The following is a 23,096-nucleotide window of genomic DNA, read 5'->3' as shown; positions in this document are numbered from 1 at the left end:
TCTTTATTTTGTCCATTGTGTACCATAAATCATTGATCAAGTTACATCATTTATTACCTCAAAAAATTCACAGCAGAAAGGCAAGGGGAATTAGGAGGGGGAGAGGAATGGGAATGGGAAAGGCAAGGAAAAGCATCTCAGTTGTTTTTAAAAGCTACTTGCAATCCTCTGCTAACACTATATCTATACATAAATAAGAATATCTATAATCCTGTACTAGGCTGATAGTCCTGGCTTCCTTTACTCAGAATACTGTCTGGCTGATTCAGAACATATTTCTAGAAAAAAAACTCCAATCCAAACCAAATGGTGGGGCTTTTTTTCCCTCTTTTCCCATCAGTATGGAGGCACTGGTTGTGATCAAATTCAGACATCCCAACATATTGAGACAAGTTATTATTCTAGGAGTGTGCACACCAGTAGCGAGGTCAAACTTTGGTACACGGTAATTATACAAACGTTAGCAAGAAGCACTAACAAAAGATGATGTTTAAAGCCAAAGAATTGGTGCTGAGAAACTAATGTTTACACAACACTCATGTAGGGTGGGTTCCCCCCTCCCCTTTCCTTTTAGTTGAATAAAAACTAGCTTTAGACTTGTCCCTGATGGGGAATGTTCATCCACAACTGGAAGGCATTAAGTGTGTGCCTGAAGGATATCCTCCAACAGTTTCATTTGAAAGAAAACCAACTGTGCTCCAACAATTTCCTTGATATGAACTGAATCAAAATGAGCAGGAACCATTGCAAAATTAATTGAAACGCACATTTATGTTTCAAACTAAACAACATTTCAAACTCAACCTGTAAAATAGTTCTACTCTCATTAAATAAAAACTGGTTTTTTACCAACATGCAAAATAATGTTACAGTGACTTCAATACTACAAAAAAAGGCAGAGACAAAAGTTGTCTGTTCCATGACATTTAATCTAACTAAAAATTCTAACTATTTCTTTGCAAATTTTTATTATTGTTTCCAGATGTATAAACAGTTCTTCATTGGTCTTAACATTGTTCACTGGTGTTAACACTATGAACTTCTGAAATCCAGTCACATATGTAATGATATCTGGGATATAATCCAAAATTTCTACCCTAATAATTGTAATTATGAAGAAAAAAAAAGAGAGAAAGAAGATAGAGAGAATAATAACTCTGTTTTTTCCCCCACCCTCTGTCTCTCTAGATTGCTAGTCTTTCAGAAACTGAATCTTTTTATATCTACAAACTGTAATTAACACAACTGAGCCCTGATCTCAGGTCTTTACTTCCATAGCATCAGCAGAAGCAGGCGAACAAAACACTTCTGTGGTACTACTCCTACACTTAAAGTTATGGATGTACTTAAGTGCTTTGCTGATTTTGACCTAGATGAGAAACTGAGAGAGAACTTGTTACTTGAGGCGTACAGTAGTTATTGAATGTCCGTAAATTCCACCTCATTGGTCAGCATATTTCAAGTTGTCATATTATTTCACAGTTTACTAATTGATATTCACCCTCCAGTGATGGAGAAAAAAACTTAGATGAAGTTACACTGCTGTTGCTATTGTCAATTTTTACCAATTTTACTAATTATTCTTCAACATATTTTAGATAGGTACATTACAAAAAATGCTGGTTGGATGAAACATTTGGCTGATAAATCCTTTTAACTGTTTCCTCCAGCAACTGAATTTTCTTAAAGTTTAGTTAATTGGGTGTATATTTAAGATGATCAGCACTCAAACACTTCGCTAATAGAGTTGCATGCTTCGCTGATGTTAACAGTTGAATGGTATATTTCATTTGTGTTCATTTGCATAATTTGCTGATTAAACTACACGTTTCATCTGTTGACCTTTACACTGTACTTATCCCACATTTACAGAGATGTAACCAATGTGCAGACTTTACTGAATGCAGTAAAGACATCTCAAAGCTTATTTACCCCTTGGAAATTTCATTTAAAGCTATCAGCACGCTCATAGCTGTTTACTGGTGTTCCTTCTCTTACTCCCTAAGGTTGACTGGATGGAAAATCAAAATAATCCACATAGATAATAAACAAACAATATATTTATCATAGGCTATATCTATTCCTGAAGTGAAGGATGCGAAAATACTGACCCCAAAATTGCTGAGGTAGTAAAATCAGCAAAACCAGATCCAGTGAAGTACGGGTGAACAGACAGAGATTGCTATCTGGGAAGGAAGAAAAGGGAGGACTGGGTAAAAGCAGTCGTGTGACCAAGGCTTTTTGGGGACAGCTGTTCAGCAGACTGGCATCTGTTCAAAACAATATGGAGCAAAACTATAAACCTGCCGTTCTTTCCATACCATGCATGTCTGACTCACTTCTATGAACAACATTCCTGAAATGCTTCCCATAACACTGATGATGAGACATCTTGGGGATGATAGGAGCTGATTGAAGCATCCCTTACACTTTATTTGTTGATAAAGAACTAAAGAGAATTCACCTGAAAAGTGAGTCCTGGCAGAAAGCCCTACATTAGTGCTCCCTCTCTCATTTTGGTCTTCACCTATCTGGGACCAAAATGCAAAAGCAAGAACGAAATTTTTGTCAAGAGTTACATCCAAACCACTGTTTGTGTATCAGTCAGGGAGTGTCTTTTTTGCAAAATAAATATGCCATCTTCAACACACTGTTTTATTTTCTTTTCTCATATTCTTATAACCAAAGAAAGAAGCGTTCAGAACTTTCCATTCTCACAACCAATGAAACCAATCACTTTTATTTTTTTCCCAGCCATTTGTCATTTATTAATCCAGGAATCACTTCTTGATTCTGAAGGTCAAAATCATTCAGAAAGAAAACACTGAGCATGTGAGAACTACCTGGTATTTAAGAAGAACATCATGGACCACATTCTTGCTACATCGAAAGGGCAATAGTCTGGACACAATCCTGTATAAGGTGCTTTTGGATGATCCTGTTTGGGCAGGGAAGTTGGACCACTGTGGTCCTCTTCAACCTTACCCATTCTGTGAGAGCAGTAAGCTATGTTCAAAGCACCTCAGAGCAGCTCTGGTTGCCATTGCAACAGATCTTCAGGGGTTTCATTGACTACCTGAAGACTAGATCATGGAGTTGTGTACAAGGCAACCCTGTTTTATCATCTTCAGAATGTCATCTGTCAACCTCATGACCAGTATTATCCTGCATCAACTCACAAAATTAGTTCTTGTGTGGGAGTCATAAATGCTGGGGAGCTGCCAGAGGCTGGAAAGCCACAGGCTATCTACCACTAACTGTAAGAATGAACCTTTTTGTCATTTATGGTGTGCATAATAACATCATTGATGAGATTTATCCCTTTGATCAGTTGATTTGAATCATGACCTTTCACTGAGTGGTGAGAATTTGCTTTTCTGTTCAAGTAGAGAATCGACAGTATAAAACACAAGCTAATGCATCTTTCAGAGAATGAGATGGACATTTGCAGAAGAAAGCCATGATAAAGGTTTCAGTTTGTTCAGTTTGAGAATCTACTTTGGTTTTGCACATCTGTATTCTTTCCATCTGAGAATAATGCTAGCCTGTGGTGAGCTTTTTGAGAATTTAGTAAAAGGGAACATGAAGGGCTTTGAGAGAGAAACATGCACTGTATTGGAGAAAACCTCAAGGAATTTATACTATAGCCGAAGTAGCATGACCAGGGGGAAAATGTGGTTGCTAATACAAATTCAGTCCCAGATGGGCAGCCCAAGGCTGACCCAGTCAGTAGCAATCTGGATACTCAAGGGCTGTTAGCAAAAATAGCAATGTAGCAGAAACAACTGGAATTAAAGCTGAAGAAACAGAATTGGGAGGTGGCTAAAAAATAAGAATATCTGGAAGTCGCTGAAATGGAGACCCAGAGGCAGGCAAAACTGATGAAAATGGAAAATGTGCTTGCACTTCTATGGAGGCAAGGCAGTGAACAGGATCCCAAGAGCCTCCACCAGCTGAAATCACCATCTTTGGTAAATTGCATCAAGATGTAGAACAACTTTCACATCTAAGTAGTTTTTATGCCTACTGAAACTGTACATTTGGCATAAGACAGCAAAAGTCTGTAACGTATACCTTTAACTGTCCAGGCAGGAGGGACAAAGACTATCTGCTCTCCCCACCCTATTTCCAGATGAACTTTTTATGTTACAACTTACGTATGGAAAACTTTATTTAGAAAGTTCAACAACACTCTGTAATTATGGAACTTACCAAAGCAGAAGGGAAGGAGTTTTATGAAAATATCTATGCATGTTATACTTTGATGCGATAAAAGTGAAGAATCCATGGTCAGTGATACACTATAGATTTTTTTCTTAGGTAGTGACACACTGTGACAAAAAATTATAAAATTTTAAGAAACTCAGAAAAACTGAATAAATAAATACAAAGTCTGTCTTACCCATGAGCATTCAGAAACTAGTTTTTAGCAGCAGAAAACAGGAAAAAAATAGGACCTTCACTATGCATAAAGAAAGAGAAGAAAACTGAAACTAATCAGACATGAGCTTAGCTTTCATCTCTAAAGTCATATAATACCCAGTATTTGTGTGGATCAGCAAAACTTCTGCACCCACAACGTCCTATGTTGGTAAAAAGTGAATCTGAACCTCAGATTGTCCAGGGAGATGCACAAAAGAAACCACAGTAAATTATAAGTATGCTTGAGGTGGAGGGAACCAGATACTTCTTATCAAAGGAGACATAATCCCAGATGAAGTAGTAAGAATTGATGTGAAATAAATAGAAATGCTAGTACTGACAGTAAGATAGCAAGAAGATATGAAATGCCCCTGCAAAGAAAACTGACTATGATCTAGGTTGTGTACTAAATTATAGTGATAATTGTGTAAATTTTAGAAGCTACAGTGGCAGAAGTATTCAGTTAAAGCCTTGGCATTTAGGATAAGGAGAAAAGAAGTTTGGGAAAAGAAGTTAGGAAAAAAAAAGGTTTATGAGCTTCATACATTTAGAGAAACAGTAAAAAAAAGATCACGTGATAAGTGACTGCCCCTGATACATCCTACCTCATAAAATTATTCTTACTCATTTAATCCATAACTTTTGCTTAAACCACCTTAAAGAAAATCCTTTTTGAAACAAGAGTTTCTGTAGGGAAACAGCCACATGAGAGAAGTTGGATTGCCAGTGGTGATCCATTGATTTTACGTGCTAAGTGTGGAGTTGAGCTAAAACACACTTACACTTCCCCAGGTTGTCTTGGGCTATAGCAAAGTTATGACTAATTTAAGAAACATTTTTCCTAGTCAAATAGACAGAGTGATGTAAAGGACTGTGGTAGACTGTGATATATTTCAGAAGAGAAAAACAGTTCTCTGGAGTTGAAAAAGATATACACAATCCATTCTTAAGTGAGACCAAACCAGAGAAATTTTCATGCCTCTGGTTCCCTTTTGTATCTTTATATACTACTTTCATATAACATTTACACTGCTATTGCCTGAATGTGAATTGCAAGGTACAACAAATTGTAAATATGTTTTCACTTTTAAGGTGTGACAATTCTTAAAAAAGAAACCCTTAGATGACTGTTATAGTGCACAGCATCCCAGTATAGTAGAATTCCTAAACAGAAGAGGGAATTTTCTCAATCGATGAAATATTTGACACCATTGAAATATCCTGGATACATTAAATAAATCTATAAGTCCTGTAAATTCTGTGCTTAAGATAGACCAGAAAGTCTTATGGTAGCCTGAGTTACCTACAAAATGCCTGTCAAAGAGCAGTATACTGAACAGCCTGCCTGAATCCATATACCTCCCAATATATTTATGACAAACTGATGCTCTGTTTTTGTATTTTCATTATAACTGAGTAAATTTGCTTGACTTACCTAAAACTTCTTGTTGTAGTATTGCATATTATGGAAAAAAAACAAAAAAGAACCAAAAAAACAACCAACCAAACAAACAAGGCCAAACCAACCAATCAACCACCACCATCACCAAAAACAACAAACAAATGAAAAACAAACCCACAAACAAAACAAAACAAACCCGAAAAAACAATTAGGTTTTAGGTTTGTTGGGGTTTTTTTTGTTTGTTTCCTAAAACTGATTATCAAAATACTGTAATCACTTTAATTAACACAGAGCATAGTCTGACTATCAATTTTTTTGAAGATCGAGAATCAGACTGGATCACCAAAGTATGCAGCTGGATCCATAAAATATCTAATTGGAACATCAAAGTACGCAGTGTAACACAGAGGCAGTATTTGTACATTTTTAGGCACTAAAATCTGCACCTGAATCAATAAAATATTGTTTATCAGAAGAGGATATGAAAAGAACACACAATGAAAATGTACAAGTGAATCATGAAGATGTTATATGTGAACAGTAAAAAAGGTCAATCATTACGTAAGCACTGTAAGTATTATAGAGTAATCTGAGTAAAAAATACATGAAACCAAAACTAACAACATTTGTGAAACAGAGTTTCAGAACACTGCGCCAAGCAAAAATAAAGTCTAACAGGATTTTAACTTTGAATAGCATTTCTTTGCTGAATATCTATGAAGGGTGGCTGCAACGATGCTTTTTGAATATTACTGGCATTATGTAAGTCATATGTCAATCAGTCCATCTTCACTGGACTCATGATTTACACTAGCAAGGTATTTATGTTAACTCTGTGTCTGGTCTTCCCAATGTAAGTCTGAGACATGTTTATGAAGTTTCACTTGCTGCATCAGTTTGTATCAGATAAGGTGCAGATGTGCCAGAGTACTCCAACTGCTATGCAGTGAGGCAAAGCAATTACAAACCTAGCTTCACATGACAAGTTTGTCACTACTTTGGCATTCTGGAAGAGTACAGAGCAAAAAGAGTGTATCCATAAATGGAGACTCATGCCTCCTGCAGCTATGTCATTTTGATTTAAAGTTGATTATCCATTCATGCCTTCAAATTTGCTGTGTATATATAATATGATTTCCTTCTATTGTTGCCCACAGATACTTTTTTTTCTTAGTATGCACAGTGAGTATAAAGATTTCTTTAGATTATAGATAAAGAGAAATCATACAAACTTTACAGACTATACTTGTGTAGGAATAACTCTGGGAATGACTCAGTTAAAAGAATAACTCCATTAAAGTCAATAGATTACAGAGATGAAAGTGTAATGCAGTTACGGAACAGGTACATAAACATCAAAAGGGAAGTAAAAACATCTATCTACAAAACAGAAAAGGCATAAACTAAAGAGAGAAGTTCTGAATCTTTTGGAAGTAGATTTACTGTAAATTAGTTTTATCTATATAGTGGATAAAAATGTATATTTTAAAGCATATTTGTATTGATCCTTATATTGGGGTGACTAGAAAATGTGTTATATAAAAAACCTTTATATTAATTGTAGTCTTTTTGTCAACTTGTTCTTCCTCTTAAAAAACTAGAAACTTTTGTCAAGCCCTGCAGAGTGACACTCTTGACTTTTATGATTTTCTTTTACTTTATTTTAAATTAAAAAATAATGAAGAAATTTATGATCCAGAAAAAGCAAAGTGTTATTTTACCACATTTTCAGAGTGAAACTTGTTGAAAAGAAATTGAAGGAGTGATATTATTATTATTAAACAATTTACATAAGCAACAGGCATGTTTGGACATATATTTTAAAAATGTATAAAATCCTAAAAAGAATGTACTTTTTGCCCTTTGGTGTTTCATTGGGATAACCACTACAAATCTTCCTCTGACTGTTACTATGCCTGAAAATTTTGTTCTGTCTTCCTCAGTCCTTTAACATGCATATTTTGTCCACACAGGTGGTTCATTGGCTCCTGAAGTTCTTACCTGCTAGTGGCTGGAACTGCCTCTAGGGCGTAATACACAGTGCCCTTTCAGAGAAATTTTTCTGTCATTTCTAAGGCTCCTAGGAGAAATTCTCTCAGTTTACGGTGCCAAGGTATTCCTGTCCCTGTCCTCACCCTGCCTCTCTGAAGCTCCCTTTGGATGGAACTTGAATGGAACTTTCACTAACTGTAGTTCCTAGAGTCTGGTTCTATACTGATATCCTGCCAACAAGCAAATGTGTTATATGAGAGTGCAAACCTTGTATTGGTTAATTTTCACAAGTGTTTGAGTCTAGTTGTAAGGTGCATCAGTTAATGTGAGCTTTAGTCTTGTGGTTTTCACACCTTTTGTAGTTAGCCGTTTGCATTTTGTATATGTTATCACAGAATCACAGAATGGATAAGGCTGGAAATGAGCACAGTGGGTCATCTGTTCCAACCTCCCTGCTCAAGCAGGGTCATCCTAAAGCACATTGCATAAGCACTGTGTCCAGACAGTTCTTGAATATCTCCAGTGAGGGAGATTCTAGAACCTCTCTGCGCAACCTCTTCCAGTGCTCAGTCACCTATGCAGTAAGGAAGTTCTTCCTTATATTCAGGTGGAAGGAACTTCCTGTGCATCAGTTTCTGCCCATTGCCTCTTGTCATACTGCTGGGCACCACCAAGAAGAGCCTGGCTCCATCCTCTTGGCACCCTCCCTTCAGATACTTATATATATGGATAAGTCCCCTCTCCATCAATTATATTTTATAGTTGAAACTTAAGAAGATAGCTCCCAGTAAAGTGTCTGTTTAAATCAAGAATGTTATAAATTCTGTTTCGCAGGCATACATTCTTTTCATGTATTTACTGGTATGACAACACTTCTCAGTGGTCACAATATTTGCGCTACCAGACTTTGCTGGCTATCAAGCTGGCACAATATTTTCTTACCACCTGCTTCCCATTGCTATTTCCGTTATGCATCTCATTTTCTGTGCTTCTGCACTTACTTAATTTTTTCATTATATCGTTATTACTTTATTTTCATTTTATTGGTATTGTAACATATGTTTTATACCAGATCTTCTGTTAATCCACTCTTAATATCTACCTTTCTGTAGTAGCTCATGGACACCTGATAATTTTGTTGTTGTTGACTCCTGGACTTTTTTCAGTTACCTTTTACCTGCATTCTTCATATACAGGAAATTTCATCATTACTCTTTTGTCTCTTCTCCCATCTGACTCAGTATTACCTCAGAATACCAGAAAATTCCCTGTGCTCTACTTATGTCTGGAACTATCAGGGATTCACATACACATATCTCCCTAGATAGTCATTGTAACATAAAAAAAGAATGTTCTATGCTATGATATATTTTTAGTGCAATGGAATTTTCCCCCCAAATAGGCTATATAATGTGATTGGAAACTGGTAGCAATGTGACACTTCAAAACACCCCAAAAAATCCTATTCCATGATGATTGTCTAAAGGGTATCAAAATCTGAAGATATAGATGTATTGAATTAAAAGAAAAATCCTTAGAACTCATATGGTGATTTTCCCTGTAATTAAAGTCCTTAGGTGTACCTTGAATATTTATCTTTCGGTATGATGAAAAACCTGCCTGGCTCTAAGTATACCTAGACATAGCAGCATACATGAACTAGATGTTCCTGCCTAGTTGATAAAGAGCCACAAGTATGCTAAAAGCTAAATACTTATTACTCCACAAAAAATACAACTGCTTAAGCAGGAAGACTTGAGTGGTTGTTCCAAGACACCCTTTTAAGTCAAGATCAGAGCCCGTACATGCAAAATAGGATGGACAAAAAAGATATAGAAAGCCTTCCTCAGACAAAGAACTTTGTAACATAAGGGTTTTCCCCTTTGTCTGGAGATACTGGCCTTGGTAGTATTATGACAATTAAGATCTATGCCAGCTTTTAGTTAGTGTGAAGAGGGCAGTGTTCCTACATATAGGTGAAGGCTAGGGATTATGAACTGGGGACTTCAGTCATAGCCTCCTATTCAAAATTTCCTATTCCCTAGCCTGTAAGAAATAATCAGCATTTTCTAAGGGCTTTTGTGAGTCACACAAATCTTTGCAGACATGATACAGAAAACTAAAGGCTTTAATTCACTAGCAAGTAAGATATATAAAGTTAAGGCACTGAAACAGCTTTAAAATTGATGAGGACAGAGAATAAAATTGAACCTTCAGTCCTGATTAGAAGGAAAATAGAAAAAAACAAGACAGGATTTTTATTTTGCATCAGAAGAAAACCTACTTGGTAAAAGTAGTTTGGGTTTTTTTTTTAAATCTAAGTGTATGAACAAGAAAGAAAATTAAATTAATGGAGAACTAAAAAGAGCCTAATTGGCACATGTATTTCTAAAATCTCTCACTAAGAATTAAAAGATAGCAAACAATGAATAAAAAGACTGTCAATACCAATAGGACTACCTGTACACTTACTGATAGACTTTCTAAGGGGACATTCAAATAATATATGCATATCAACAGGAGAGTGACTGAAACTAGACCCTGGTCCAGTTATTACTGAAGCTGGTGGCAATATGACAGAAGTATAATTTCAGTATTTAAAGGCTACATGTGTCAAATGTCTGCAGAATGACCAGATCTTTCTGTTATATTCTGCAATTTTACACTGTTTCCCTACCTTAGCTCTGTAATATTCACTGAGTTATGAGTTTACTGCATCAACAGATTATTTCTCAGTGCATTCACTCATTTGTGCAAGAAAATAAGTATATAGACTACGTCATGCTCTACCAGGAAACAAAATATTATATAGAAAAATATTCAAATAGTTGATGTTCCATAAAGAGAGTGTTTAACAGCAAAGAAAGCAGTCCTGAACAAATGTCTGCCCAGATATGCGTCTAAGTGATTTCACACATTTTTATAAGCCCAGTTCCTGATGTTTGTCAGCACTCAGCATACAACACCAAGCAATAAAGCTTATCTGATAAAGAGGGAGCAATATGAAGTGCTACTGTTATTATTATTATTGTCATTCTTTGGTGGAAGACTGAATGAAGGTGTTACGTGAAGGAGTCTCTCTGAATCAAAAATATTGCCCCTGTATTAACAAGGGTTGAATGCTAGCAATATCTTACTTAGAGTTTAAAACAGAGACTTGAGAAGCGTAAATTAGCATATTGTTTCATCTTTATGTTGTTCTATACCAGTACCTATGGTTCTATTTGTCTGCAATCTGCAAACACAAATTCTTACGTAATGCAGGTTTACCCCACCAATTTATTCCTAAATCTGCTCAGAATGACTGGTGTCTCCCTGAGCATACTGTGTAGAATAATCCAGTGTTTCTCCAAAATCACAAGTTTCTTTCATGGAAAACCATTACAAACTCAGGCCCCAGACCAGAGAACAAACAGAAGGCAGGTAAGACTTTTCAGGACAAGAGAATAAAATCCGATCCATCCCTTTCCTTAATAGTGTTATAGCCTAGCATGTATAAGCATTAGTACAGCTACATTCCTTGGATCATCCCATTCATATCTTAGAAGAAATATTCTTTGGGTAAATGAATAAATAAATGAATTAAAATAATAAGAAAATAAGATGCCATAATACATTTTTCAGAAAATAAATTTATCCAAAACAGTAGTTACATAACTTCCCTGTAAGTGTTTTTTGAGTAATCTTCCCTTCCACTAATAAAAATAAAAATGTAATTGCCAGATTATTACATAAGCAATTGGCATTTCCTGTTCAATCCCATAGCTACCCAGAAGAGTTTCAAAAGGGACAGAAATCTCTTTAGGAGAAAAGATGCAAATTTGATTATTAAAAATATATTAATATATATATTCAATATACATATATATACAAATATATATTAAAATATTTTTTCTCTTCAAAAATACATTACTTCTGTCCATAATGTCAAATAAAATCACTTCTGAATGCTCACACTTTACTATATAGATACTGAGCATTTTAAATAATTCTAACTTAGAGTGACTTGCTGAAATTTGTCATGAAAATGGATCTCAAAGAGAAGTGGAAGAAAAAAACATCCTTAGCAACTAATTTCCCCTTTGTATTTTCACTTCTTTTTTTTACTTTGTTTTTAGCCCTCCTTTCACTGATGTTGAATCTTTTAATTCAAAAAGGCTTAACTTTCATGATGTGATGGTGTGCATTGTCTAAACTAGAATAAGTTCCTGAGTCAGTTCTTAGTCTTTAACACAAATCCAGAAAAGAGATCTTACTTTCACATGACTTGAAAGTGACCTTAATGATCATCTAGTTCTAACCCCCCTACCATAGGCAGGGACACCTTTCACTAGACCATATTTGTCAGAGCCCCATCCATCCTCCAGGGATGGGGCATCCACAGATTCTCTTGGCAACATATTCCAGTGCCACATCACCCCCACAGTAAAGAATTTCTTCCTAATATCTAATGGAAACCATTCCCCCTTTTCCTGTCACTACACATCCTTGTATAAAGTCTTCCTCCATCTTTCTTGTAGGCTCCTTTCACGTACTGGAAGGCTGAAATTAGGGCATCCCAAAGACTTTTCTTTTCCCGGCTGAACAATTTCACTGGTCTCAGTCTTTCCTTGCAGAAGTGCTCCATCTCTCTAATCCTCTTGGTGGCCGTCCTCTGGACTAGCTCCAGGAAGTCAATGTCTTTCCTGTGCTGAGTGTCCCAGAGCTGTATGCAGTACTCTAAGTGAGGTTTTCATGAGGGTAGAGTAGAGGGACAGAATCACCTCCCTCAACCTGCTTGCCTTGCTGTTTTTGGTGCAGCCCAGGAAACAATTGGCTTTTTGGGCTGCAAGCATACATTGCCAGTCCATGTCCATTCTATGATTCTATGATGATGTAATATATTTGTGGATGTGGGGGTGGTTTTGTGTGGTGTTTTGGTTTTTTTTTTTTATTTCTTCCTGTTGCTAAATCTTTGTTCTCCGGTTTTGACATCAAAATTATTTTCACAGAACCTAATGATTATGTCACAAATATTATATCAAGTAGTGAATAAATAAGATGACATCTGTTAGCTTTGGGGACCATCTGTTAGGCTGGGGAATTATGGATATGATGTTAAATTTAAAATATATTAATTGTAAACACAATAGGATGGTGGAATAGGCAGTATAAGAGACTAGTATCTTTCTGATTTCTCTCATGAAAAGCAGGAAATGTGGTTGTAGTCAAGGGAATTGCTACAACAGAACGTAAGGGAGAGGTTATATTTGTGAAGCACAGAAAAATAATTTTAGAAAAGAAGAAACCAAGAAACAGCTTTTGCATAGTCATGGATATTGGATTACGTTTATGTTTTTAGATCCTCATTTAAGAAAGCATTTAAGCACATGCAGGACTAGAAGTACACACTTAAATATCAGGTAAATTACCAAAATATAAGAGATATTTCAAGAAATTGAAACTTTGCAGCAGAGTCTCTTCATTTTCAGAGTAGGGCACTTTCACTTGTATTAGGTGCTTTTGATGCCAGAATTATATAATAAGTAAATTTTATTATATGTAAGCATAATGGACAGATTTAAGCACAGTCTCAGAGTGGCAATCAGGAGTGTTGGAGGTAGGATATACAAAGAAAATACTGCTGCAAAGTCAGGTTATATATGAATGTATGTATGACATAACATATATTATTATGTTTTATGTACACATGTAACCTCTGTTTGAGCCTGAAGCACATCCATTCTGCATGCTTTGAACAGATGCAAATACTAAGTGCTAAGGCTGTCTTATGAAGCTGGTTTTTTTCCTCTTCACAAAGTTTATCCAAATAGCAAAATGTCAGTTACTGAACAACTGCAATACTGGTTAGTTGTCTGAAAGATGATTTAGTAGTATTCCTCTTCTCTCTGTTCCCTTGAAAGGCAATGGTATTCACATTGAGTATTTTCACTGCCTCGACTTAAACTTTGCAAGAAATTTAAGATCTGGTATGGTTTTTGCAAACCATGTTTTACACAATCTCTCTCTTATCTCATAGAGGGTCTCATGTTTTTCCTCATACTTCTTTACTACTTCAGGCAATTCAATCAGTTAATTCCATTTTTATTCTCTCCAATTGCTTTTTTTCTGTGTATCCTCCCGCATAATAACTATAAATTTATTACTTTACCTCATCTCTTCTCACTTAGAGATCTCTTTCCACATTTATTTCTACAGAACGCACCGAACTCTGTTGACTCTTCCTTCCTGTTGAATTCAACAATGGTAAAAAAGCAAGAAAGACAGTACTTTTGAGAAAAGGAAGGTTAAAGTAATTAATAAAACATTATCTGTCACTGTCTTGAATTCTATTTCATCCACACTTCCCTCAGTCAGTCATTGTCAAATTCATTTGCAGATTCCTCAGAGCAGAATAGCAGTTTTTTTCACTCTTTTAAAGTCACTGGAAGTTCCCTGTAAATAATTATAAAAGATATTGGGAATACAATATTTTTCAATGCATTAATATTGTAGTCAGAAGCTGGGATAAGACAAGATTCAACTCATATCCCAGTTTACTGAGACCTAGACTGGCAACTTTATTTATTTCATTATGATTGAATCAGGGAATGGACCCATGTTTTTCATTTTATTTTCATTTTGTTTTTACTTCTCCGATATTCTAATGAAAAACATTCATAATAAAAGGTAATTGACAGGAAAGAAACCTGAACAGTTCCAACTGTGCTCTACTAGTTAATTTAATTTCTGCCTAAATGAAACCTATCAAACAGATCTTTTTTAAACGGATGACAGAATTCTTTTCGGAAAAAAAAAAAAAGAGAGAGACATTTTCGTATGATTTTTCCCTCTGCTGAAAGCTTTGCAATAAATATTCACATCTAGATTTAGTCCTGATACAGAAACTTAAAGAAAACTTATAAAAAGAAGCAATGCTTTATCTCTCATGTCTCAGAAATTTTGGATTATTCCTATAATCTACAAGTTTCCTCTTAATGACAGCATTTCTGCATATTTTTCATTACTGTTTTTATTTAATTTATTGTAGTGTACTAGATGCTATTGTTAAACAGATACTGTAGTTTTAGAGTTACCTGAGATAATTCCCAATTTCCAAAGAAAATTTTACAGTAACTTGAAGAACAGAGCAACATAAGATGATATCCTCCTGTTTTTGTAATTACTTTTGAATCTTCTTGGAAAACATTAGAAAGGAACAGAATTGAATGATTCTGTGTGTTCTGAGTTTTCAGAACCTCCTACATTTTAAAACCATCTTTCATACGACAACAACACGTTTTTCTTAGAAGTTCTGGCTGATCCCAAACCTACCATGAAATACTGCCAGCTTATAGACAGCGACACCAGTCCACAAGGATGTGGTATGAATTAATGCATGCTTAACACTACTACAGTAGTAGTAGTTGTAGTAGTAGTAGTAGTAGTAGTAGTAGTAGTAGTAGTAGTAGTAGTAGTAGTAGTAGTAGTATAACTAAACAATATACTTTCTAGCATACTGGGTAACTAGCCTCCAGAACATCTGTACAGCTTTTACAATTAATGAAATTAATTGTAGTTTCAGAGGTGAACCCAAACCAAACAAAATCTTCAACCACCAGTATTATATGAACCATACTGAGAAGTCTCCAGGGTAGGATAAAAAAAGTTGACATAGATTAAAAATAATAGAAAGTGTACTGCAAGTACTGCAGTAGTGTAGAGAGGAATGAAAGAGAAATTATTCTAAATAACGATGGATTCTAAATCACTTCTGGATACATTGTAAATCAGTCTTAGATTTTCGATTCTTAACTTATACAAAAAGTGAGCATAAAACATACCACTGCTTTTAAGAATATGAGTTTATTTTTGATAGGACTTTTTTGTTAAGTGGTACAATAAAGATTAAGCTGTGTTGCAATTGGCAAATGTATGCTTTATAGACAAAATAAAGATAAAGAGTTTGGATAAGAGTTGCTAATATAAAAGCAGAAGACATCTCTCAGTATTCCTTTTGCATCACATCACATCACATCACTATTATCCTTAACCTTTTAATGTTCACTGTGGTGAAACATTAAACTGCTACATGTTTCTGATGTCCCACCAATGTTTTCCATTCTCCATAGGAGAACTTCAATGACAACTGAGCTTCATGGAGCCTTCTGCCATTAAATTTCCATTTCCATTATATTCCATACTCATAGCATAACTGCAGGAAGTTATTGTGGGCTTCCCAAATATGATTCACTCCTGATCCACTGAAAAGGAGACTGACTGTTCAAAGCTTGAATACAACTTGGTAAAAAGTGAGGAGAATAGAATTGTGATTTTTGAGAGCAAAGAAGGTTTTTTTATTCTTCCATAGAGTTAACAATAGAAGCATGATTTTTCCTTTATCAAATATGAAAAGTGAATGTACTCTCCGGTTCTAACTTCCTGAAAGAGTAGGACTGACAATTCACTCATTGTTTCATGAATGAGTTTCATTCAGATTGCCATTAGTTCTTCATTGTAAAAAAGATTTCAAAAGTCTTTCAGGCCTGGTTTCAGCTTCCTTCTGCTGCAAGATATCATCCTTCTCTCAAAAGAGATCTAGAAGACTTTTCTGAAGTTAAATAACCAAAAAAGATTAAGACTATATTTAAGTGTAACTATGCAAAGGGTGAAATTACACAAATGTGTAAGAGAGAGAGAGAGAGAAGACTCACAAGTAAAGAAGAAAGAAAAGAGAAAGACCAGTGTTTAATGACGTGTTTGGGAGGACATAGATTCTTTTACTCCGTAAGTCTAAATGGTAAAAGATAAACAATGAAGTCCATGAATCAGGAGTGGATTCAGCAGTTTTAATTTGTGGTCACTGAAGAGTGACAATTAGAAACTTAAGCATAAGATGAGGAAAGGGTCATTTTCATATTATATACAGCCATAATATTTCTGGCTTTTTAAAACCTTTGTAATAGTATTTGAAATAATAATAAATTCCAAGGATTCTGATCCTCATATAGTATTATGTGAGACAAGTGTATAAAACCAGTTTGAAATGGAAAATGTTCAATCTAATTTTTTCCCCAGGGTTTCTTCACTGTTTGATTAGAGAATGGCTGCATTTGAACATATTACCATTCTATCAGCAGCGCTCACAGACTTGTACTTTCTCTGCATGATAAATGAAGTTTACACAGTTTATGTTGAGCGAGGACAGAGTCTAGTGATTCAGTGATGCACATGTGATTTGTAAGTGTCTGATTTGGTTAATCATTAAACACCATGTAGTCTTAAAGTTTCAGGAATTCTGTGCAAATATGGAAACTGGGTGGAAATGATCCTGGGGTAGTGTATATCACCCAATACCAAGGAAGTAAGGAAAACATTTCAGATTTCACCATGAATGATCTGACTGGCAGAATTTTTTCCCAGTTATACATGTTAAAGAATTGTATTTAACATTAATATTGTGTTTAAACAAGTTCATTTGTTGACACGGTACATACATTCCCCTTAAAATGTTGCTTGGCAAGCAGCACATATGCAAAATATGTAAAAATTAAATGATTGCTTTGTTCTGCATTTTTTTACACAAACTGTTCAACCATTCTAGAAGTTGATGCATCAATTTAATGCTAATTACAGAAGGTCTACATCTCTGTGAAGGAATCTGGAAAGTTGGTCTTCTCAGGTTTTTTTAGGGGAATATAAGACATGACTTGTTCACAATTCAGAAATGCCTGGAAAAAAAAGAAGATAGTCCTGATAACAGAAGACTTTTCCACTTGCCAGATAAGAAACACAATCACTCAACAACTCAACAGTGACATTAGCAATGATCACATGAAAATTATCATGCAATATTGTAGTAAAAAGTTAGAGCAGACTGTACATTCTTCATTTCAACTAGCGTTTCAAACTTGAACGTTTCTTACCTTTTTTATTTGACTCAAAATAACCATGGCTTGACAGTAGCAGGTCTTTTGGTTTTGGAAAAATTCCAGACTAGATGATCCCAATAGTCCATCCTAGTATTAAAATACATAGATACAAGTAGCTAGGGGAAAAAAAAAAAAAAAGAGAGGGAAAATCCTCATGCTTGAAATCATGAGTTAGACTTAGCTACAGTAGGCAGTGGGAATAATTTTGAACTGATAGATCACCCCTAGGTGGTCTGTAGCACTTTTCCATGGTGTTGCTCACAAGCAGAGTCAAAGGACTTGACTAGACTAACAATAACTTTTTCCATAACTGTATAGCACTGCCACCCAGACTACAATCTCAGAGCTCCAATCTGCCTATGACCTCCAGGCCATAGACCCAATGATTCAGTGCCTTTGACTTTATGGAAATACACATTTATTAACTGAGGGAATAAAACCACGTAGTTTGTTCTATCTGTATGTTTATCTTAATATGAAATCTACCGTCAGGTAAATATTCAAAGTTTCCAAATACCATTTTCAGCTATATAAATATCTCTTACATAGAAAATCATCAGTGTTTTCAGACAGTTAATGTCATAGATAAGTGTAATAGGTCACAGTGGTAGGAAACTTATTCAAGGTGTTCTGTTTCTTGGGTGCAAGACGTGACTATATATCACTGAGTACATCCTGTGAATAATCTACTACAAATAAAATCTACAGATTTTTGAATTCCTTTCCCATTAACCTGAAGGATTAGGAATCCTAAAACAGTTATAAAAATAGCCTAAAGAAATGTACCATACGTGAGTCATATCTTTCCTTCTTAATCCATGACTAACATTGTTCTTTCCAGAAAAATTACTGGTTTTTTTTGTTTTGTTCTGTTTTTCCTTTATATCAGTGAGAAAAGAAGGGTCATGGTTAAAAGTAGAATGGATATTTCCTTTACAGAACACCTTTAAATATAATTGAATATAACAAAAATATATGTATTCACAAGATATTCTATTTCATGTTCTTGTTTGTATTTAATAATGAATTAGTTTTTACACATGTTTCTGAAATATTTTATGATATAGTTATCAACTCACGTCTGTTAACCTTCTCTCAGGCTTTCAGTGGGCTTAAAAGAACCCAGTTTGAGCACCATAACTGTTCTGTATCAGTTTAGTTTGCACCTTTTTCTGCTAAAGAAAAGTACTGATCTGGCTTCAGAGTTTGCATATTTCATATGACAGGGTGATTATACAGAGCAGTGTCAACATTGCCTCCATTAAAAGAAATGTACTAAATCATAGAATCATAGAATCAGCTGGGTTGGAAGGGACCTTCGAGATCATCAAGTCCAACCTCTGATCCACTACCACTGCGGTTACTAGACCATGGCACTAAGTGCCACATCCAGTCTCATCTTAAAAACCTCCAGGGACGGAGAATACACCACTTCCCTGGGCAGCCCATTCCAATGTCTGACCACCCTCTCTGTAAAGAAATTCTTTCTAATATCTAACCTAAACCTCCCCTGGCACAACTTGAGACCATGCCCTCTTGTCTCACTGATAGCTGCCTGGAAGAAGAGACCAACCCACACCTGGCTACGACCTCCTTTCGGGTAGTTGTAGAGAGTGATGAGGTCTCCCCTGAGCCTCCTCTTCTCCAGGCTGAACAGCCCCAGCTCCCTCAGCCTCTCCTCATAGGAGGAATGAAACATTCATTGACATACGTTAATCTTACAGGAATCCTATAGGAGAATAGTCCTATAGGAGAGCTTGCTGTTCTCAGTCAGCAGGAAATTCCCCTTATCCCAAAATCCTGTGTTCTTGTCCTCTGTGTGCTCTTTTGTATTTTCTCTCCATCACATTTTTTCTACGTATCTTCATAAACCTTTATATCCTTCCTTCTCTTTCTCATTTCTGCTCTTACTTTGATGCTCAGTTTTTGACTCTAACCAATTTAAAATTAATAACTGAAAAGCTTACAAAAATAATTGCAATTATTACCTTTCCTCCTTGTTCTCCTTCTGTGTCAAATATTTATGAGCTGATCTGCAATACATATAACTTAGTTATTCTTTTTCTAAAATCAGTGGGTCTTACACCAAAAGTAAAACAGCTTTAAAGCATTTAATAGTGTTATGGCCTTGTTAAACAGATATAGAAGTAAGTATACATTTTTATCATTTTATTGCTGACTTAGCTCCATAGTTTTAAACTGACAGATGGTTTGGATCATAAATAAGAAAAACGTAATCATATTGCTTAGGGAAGAATTTGTTCTCCTACAGGATGGATCAGCAACTCATAGCAACTTTAATGTATTGCTCAGTGTAATAGGAAGAGGCAGCATGTGCAGAATATTTTATTTAAATGTATTGATCTTTTGACATACGGTTAAAAATAAAGAAGAAACTCTAGGAGATCCAATGCAAAAAAACATTGAATTATATTTTAAAGTATTTTTGCATATATCAACTGACCACACTAAAACAAAATTATTTACAAATATATTAATGTTTGAGCTACTCATTTATCATATAAGTGTCAGACAAGGCTGATAAGACTCTTTCATACATTGTTGATGAGATCACAGAAAGGCAGATTTCAAATTACTTTCTCTCTCCCTAAAATACTGCAATGAAATTGTTAAATGAACATGTCAAGAATACTATATGATTTTCAGTGGCATACAATTCTCATAAGTGATCCTTTCATATGAAATGCAGACTACCAGATGCTTAAGCTGTAACTGGGCAAGTCTATCTCAGGTTGTTGCCGTTCTATCTACCAGTTTGCCTGTTTGCCAAGATGAGGCAGAAAGCAGTTCGCCTGTATCTTTTAAATCTTTCAAAAGGTAAAGAAGTTCTGTGTTCAGAACTTAATGGGTTCTATAAATAGCTGAGGGACATAGCAGCTGGTGTAATCATTACTGCAAGGAAATAAGGTCTCTTTTCTGCCTCATCCAATTAAACATTTTGTTGTGGAACTTAAAACCTAGGATACACTGACTTGTGGTCTCTATTCACCAGAATCTTACACCAACGAGTGTACAACAGAGATGATCTTCCTGAGAAATATTATGCTCCTAAGGAAAGAGAATATGCATAGAGAATATCTGAGAAGCCACATGTATGCATCTGGATGACGGTGACTAGATGTTGCTGCTGGGTTTTGTGTAATCTCTAAATCATTTTATATTGAATCAAAACCCTTTGGACAAACTAGGACACCACTAGCAAGTGAAAAAGAGATAACAATTCTCTTTTAATTCTAAGCAAATATTTCAGAATAAAAGGTTTCATAACCTTCTTAAAAACACAACTCCTCTTGATTGTGAAGTTCCATCTTTGCCTGGAAAAGGAAGTTCTTATATTTCTTGTACATTGTTTATGTCAACTTCTCAAACATTTTTGCTTGAAGTTGCAAGTCATCACACTTATCCTCTATGGAGCATTGATTCTCTTATGTAGGAGATTATGCACATTTTTTTTTGCAGTTTGATCATGAGAAGAGTAAAATGCTAATGCTTACTTTTGCTCATGAGTCACCTCTTCAAGAAAACTGAGCAGAGAAAAAAAGACAAACAACAAAAATCAAACATTCCTACCGGAACGTAGGAACGTCCATTTCTCCTCCTTCTCTGAACCCTCTTTTCTCCTCTATCTCCTCCACTGAATGGGCATCATGAGTCTATTCAACAGCACGGAGAACATACAGGGGATTGTAAGAACTGTGAATGGAAAGACCAGAATGTGAAGTGAAAGCTTGACTGAATGAATTAGTCAGAATTTTCTAATTAATATCAGTAGGTATACAGGACAATTCTATCTTACTGGGTCTACATGAGATATGAATTAAAGGAAGAGTAAAAAAAACTGAGCGGGAGAGAGAAATAATAATGTGCCTGGTTTGGTAACAGCAGCTCTAATAACATCAATACAGAAAAGAGACTAAAAGAAAAATTACAGAAAAGTTATGATTGAGAACTTCTTAGCTATTTATCACCTTTTTTATTTAGTGTTATTTTATTTCCGGCTGGTTGGGTATGCATTTATGACTGATGAATTTAGCATATCAACTGTTTTCACAGTGTATTTATAAAATACTTCTAATGGCTTATAATGGAATATTTTGCTTTCTGATAAAAAGAATAATCCATCAACACAACAGGCAGAATGGAAATGGAAGAAAACATTTGTTCAGAAAGCTTTTAAATTATGTTGTTTGTTCATGTTAGCATTTTTTTTCTATTGCTATGTCAACTCTTCTTCACAAGGACCAAATCAAGCAATTACATAGAAAAAAACCCAGTAACATTACCTTACAGTTCACATGTTACCAGGGGAACCAGCAGGGGATGATCCGCAAAACTGATGTTTGCTGAGTTCATGTAACAACAACTCAAGTCCACAACTGCTGTACTTAGAACACAACAAGATGAACTGTAGTAAAGTACAGAGGAGAAACAGAGGGGCACTGATCTCTTCTCCCTGCTGACCAGTGACATGACCTCAGGGAATGGCATGAAGATGCTTCAGGGGAGATTTATGTTGGATATTAGGAAAAGATTTTTCATCCAGAGAGTAGTTAGGCATTAGAATGGTCTCCCCAGGGAAGTGGTCACAGCAGCAAGCCTGACAGAGTTCAAGAAGTGTTTGGACAATACTCTTGGGCACATGGTGTGACTCTAGGGGATGGTCCTGTGCTGTGTTAGGTGTTGGACTTCAATGATCCTTATGTGCCACTTCCAACTCAGACCAGTCTATGATTCTGTTATTCTATGAAAGATTCAAAAAAAGTGTGTTGTCAACAACCCAATTAAGTATCCCAAATTAGAAACCTTTTGCCTTTCTCTGCTTCAACTACCCATTTTTAAGATGGGATAATGCAGATAGATATTTTGTAGGTATACTGTGAAAATACATACATTATTGTCTGAAACACTTGGTTAACGTATTGGCTGGCACTATAATTCTCCACAGAATAGTTAATAATAAAGTGTCCAGGACAAATTCTCACATAGAATGTGGAAACTGCGATAATCAACAGAATGCAGAACAGCCTCTCACCTTCGTGTATCCATTGTTTCAGGAGGCAGGAGATGAAGGCAAATGATCTGAGGACAGTTTTTGCACATACTCAACTTCACAGAATCACAGAATATGCTGAGTTGGAAGGGATCTACAAGTATCAACGAGTCCAACCCTTAGCCCTGCACAGGACCATCTCCAATAGTCACACCATGTGCCCAAGAGTATTGTCCAAATTCTCCTAAAACTCTGTCAGGTTTGGTGCTGTGACCACTTCCTGGGGGAGCCTGTTCCAGTGCCCAACCAGTCTCTGGATGAAGAATCTCTCTCTGATATGCAACTTAAGCCTCCCCT

The sequence above is a fragment of the Manacus vitellinus genome, unplaced genomic scaffold (genome assembly GCF_001715985.3).
Source record: "Manacus vitellinus isolate BGI_N305 unplaced genomic scaffold, ASM171598v3 scaffold_2_pilon, whole genome shotgun sequence".
Lineage (NCBI taxonomy): Eukaryota > Metazoa > Chordata > Aves > Passeriformes > Pipridae > Manacus > Manacus vitellinus.
Note: the sequence above shows the minus strand (reverse complement) of the source record.